The following is a 4071-nucleotide window of genomic DNA, read 5'->3' as shown; positions in this document are numbered from 1 at the left end:
AAAATTGGTTAAAAAATATGGATCACAAAAAAAAATGGTAAGTTACAAAATCTTGAATATTTTGGATTTGGTTCATAGAAATGTAGGTGAAAAAAATCGGATATATAACGATGATACAATATAAGATTATGATTTGCAGTTGTTGTGTAGATATATTAAATCCATTAAACAATAATTTTACAGCCTTAGTAATGTCATTAGAGTAGTCCTTGACAATTGTTTGTTAAAACAATCAATAAATCCGCAACATTACTTACTCTGCTGTCACAACACAAAAGATATTGTACATTTATTGGGAGCAAAAAATGAAACAACAACACCAATACAAAAACACAAGAACTAATTAGCAAATAACAAGAACTATGAGACAAGGTGTAAGATTTTTTTTAGAGAAAACCAAAAAAAAAAAAAGAACGCTCAGTATAGGATTGCAGTTTGTTAGAAGAAAATGGAAAGATCCAATGAAATGCTATGCCATATTCAACAATGAAATAGAAAATAAAAATAAAATATTAAATCAATCAACTTCTCTATGCATAAAAAAAGCAACAAAATGCTTAAGAAAATATGCGAATATTTCACTGAAATCCTAGCTACCTAAATCTTTAATCATTAAATCTCTCGCTTGCTCTTTATAAGGACACTAGGGGATTAAAGAAAACAAAAAAAAGATTTTCCATTGGGTCATTCTTCTTCTATTTCTACTAATTATTTTGAGATATACGATTGTTTTGATAACCTTTTTGGGGGAATATATTGTTTGTATTTCTTCGTACACTTATTTCAAGGGAACACAATGGTCAAATTTTTTATAAAACTATTTGTTAAATCAAGATTCCAAAATTACTCCAATTGTTAATGTACTTATCTTCAAATAAAAATTCAATAATATTGAATTAACGAAGAACTAAAGTTATAGGGGTAAAGTTTTCTTTCGAAAAATGATAAAATATGGATTTTTATCGATTCAATTAAAAAAAAACACAATTTTTTAAATTATTTTCAAAAACTTAGAGTTATTAACGGATTTCAAAAAATCGGATTTTATTTTTAAAAAAATAGTGTTAAAAAAAAACGGAGAGTTGTTAACCACGGTTTTAGCTTAACTCATGAGCCCCATTCCCTCCCACATGGGAAGTTCCTCCTACATGAGACGGACTTTGCGAACCTAGTGGGTGGTCCGAGAACACCTTATATTATACTCCTCAAGAGCGTAATATCCTTGTCACACACACCTTATGAAATTATTAGTGGGCCATTATAATCTTTCAAACAAAAGCTGGTGCCATCCATTTGATTATATTGAACTCAAAATCTTTTTCTGCAAAAGTAAACATAATATTGTATTCCATTCCACAAAAAGATTGGCATCACAAGCACAGAGTAGCTATACAAGAACCATATGTACAAGTACAATCATAATCAGTTCTCAAGCATCCGACCATGTGATATCATAGTCCCCAATCTCTGATTCTGAAATTTTCAATGCCTCCCAAACTGCCGGAGAGGCGTCCACAATGTTGTTGGGGCAAGGTGGTTGGAAATCGTGATCCTTGTCACAGCCATATACACAGAGTCGCACTCATCGACGACCTTTGCCTTCACAGTTATACCATTGCCACTAATGTTCATGTAGTTCAGGCATCGACTCCCATGATTGTACCACCCAGTGGAGAGAGCGACCACCATCTCATCATCATCGTGGTATTGGTTGTCGCACTCTGAAGGACCACCTCCAGCACCACCCTCGGCAAAGCTGTTTATTGTCATTGTCGCACGTGTGCTGCCAGTGATGGGGGGAGAGCAGCGGTACTGAGCATACATCTTTCCGTCCTCGCATTAATCCGAGCCATTCTCCATATTGCAATTTCCAGACTTTCCTTTGAGGTAGCCACTAGGATTACAGGATCCCAAAGGGAATCGGTGAGCCATGCCAGACCTTAGAAGAAGCAACAAGGACATGAAGAAGATATGCTCTCGGTTTTCCATTCTTCCTCAGTGAAGTGAAGTGTAGGTGTTTTTTGTTGGAGAGAGGAGGAGATGTTTTGAGTGTGAAGGGCAATGGGTTACTTGTTCATTTATAGTGGTCCTTTAAGATTAGCATGGGCCAGTATTTTGTTCCAATCCAGCCGAGAAGCAAACTGTTATGACCTAATAAGCACGGTTTTGCTCTTTCTTCGTTACGATTGAAAATGCCAAAACTGTAGTCCTTAGCTTGGGTGGGTTGGTACGCAATTTTTCTTCATCACAATTGAACATGCCAAAATTTTATTCGTAGCTTACTTATATGTTACAATCTTATAAAAAAATGTGAACTTAAATATTGTTTTTATACTCCCAATGTTTGCTTTAACGGCCCCAATGAATCCTTACATAACTAGCGTTGTTCGATGATTGAGCTACTACACAATAAACATACCTACAACTTGGACCCGGTTTTTATGAGCCCACTCTTAAAACTCTACGGATTTTTGGATCCAATTTTTAAGGACATGTAATCTCTACCATGGAGATCATGAATATAAAAAAATAAATAAACTTTAAAAAATAAAAATAATGATTTCATGAGGCGAACATTTGGACCGTTGGTTTCTATTGTTTTTAGATGAACTACCTATTTGCGTCCATCTTTAAGATGAATGGTTTATACCTTGGGACCACATATTGTATAGTCCAGCCTGCATGAAACAATTTTACATAAAACATTATTGTGATTTTCATCTTTCCTACTTTTCTATGCAACTGGTACTTATTTGAATTCATATTAGTAAAAGGCAAACCTATATTTTAAGGACACGATTTCTATGCAGCCAGCCCGCATATTGTAGAAACGAAGGCGTGGCAATAAATATATTTCTTAAATATCATTTTATCCTAATTTTTAGAGAATATATAATCTTTAACATGGAGATCATGCATATCAAAAAACCAATAATTGAACACTAGAAATAATAATTACATTAAAAAAACATTAGGACCATTCATTTCAATTGTTTTTAAATTGACCACCTATTTGCATCCATCTTTAAGATGAATGCTTTATACCTCGGGACCGCATATTGTAGAAATGTAGTCCAGCCCGCATGAAACAATTTTTCCTGTTTAATTATATTAGGCCATACTATCTATTCCTTAGGCCCCATTCGGTTCCCTGGAAACCAGATTCTTGGGAAAATGTGTATTATAAAATTCTTGGGAAAATGGTACCCTGGAAACGGTTTTCTTGTCCTCATTGCCAATGAGGAGGCAGATGTGTGGGTTCTTGACTCGGAGGCTACTTTCCATGTAGCAAATTCTATGAAGGGCTTTAGAACGTTTTATGATGTCAAACCCGGTACCCATAATCTTAATGTGGGTGGAAATCAAATGGAAAGGGTCTTAGGAAAAGGGGACTATGTGTTGGAGCTCACTAATGATGAGACTCTCATGCTTAAGGACACCCTCTGTGCACCCGAAATGAGGAAGAATCTCATCTCGGTTTCCACGATGAGTAAATCCCGGTTTGTGCTCTTGTTCAAGGAGGAAAAGATCTATGTTCATGATGGCTCTATTTATGGAGACCTTGTTTTTGTAGCCCACTTGGTTCAAGGGCTTTTTGAAATTAAAATGAAAAAAGAGTTTACTTACTTGGGTGATGATTTACAAAATTTACTTTATGACATTTAAGGTTAGGTTACATTAATCTATCTAGAATGCATATTATGATGAAAGAAGGATTGCTTGATAAAATGAATATCGAGTCTCATAATAGATGCGAAGCTTGCCTTAAAGGAAAGATGGTAAAGAAGTCCCACCAAAAGGTCGAAAGGATCTCTATGAACTAATCCACTCGGATGTGTGTGGACCTATGAGTGTGCTAACCATAGGGCACATGAGGTACTTCATAACATTCATTGATCACCTATCTTATGTGAAATAAAAGTGAGGCCATAACCAAATTCCAACAATATAAAGCGGAAGTTGAAAACGAACTAGGTCGAACCATCAAAAACCTTAGATCGGATAGGGGTGGCGAATACACCTCTCAAGCCTTCCAAGATCTTTGTGTCCCATATGGGATTGTCCACCATG

The 4071-nt window shown here is 35.5% G+C and overlaps 1 pseudogene; it reads right to left on the bottom strand.

Annotated features, from left to right (window-relative positions):
* Positions 1-1417: 1417 nt before the first annotated feature.
* Positions 1418-2034, bottom strand: LOC148781709 (kiwellin-1-like; annotated as a pseudogene).
* Between the last annotated feature and the right edge of the window lie 2037 nt (positions 2035-4071).

Source organism: Amborella trichopoda, chromosome 6 (assembly GCF_054954075.1).
Source record: "Amborella trichopoda isolate Santa Cruz 75 chromosome 6, AtrichopodaSantaCruz75HAP2 v2.0, whole genome shotgun sequence".
NCBI classification, from domain to species: Eukaryota; Viridiplantae; Streptophyta; class Magnoliopsida; order Amborellales; family Amborellaceae; genus Amborella; species Amborella trichopoda.
The sequence above is the reverse complement of the archived record's forward strand: the minus strand, read 5'-3'. Positions and strand labels throughout refer to the sequence as shown.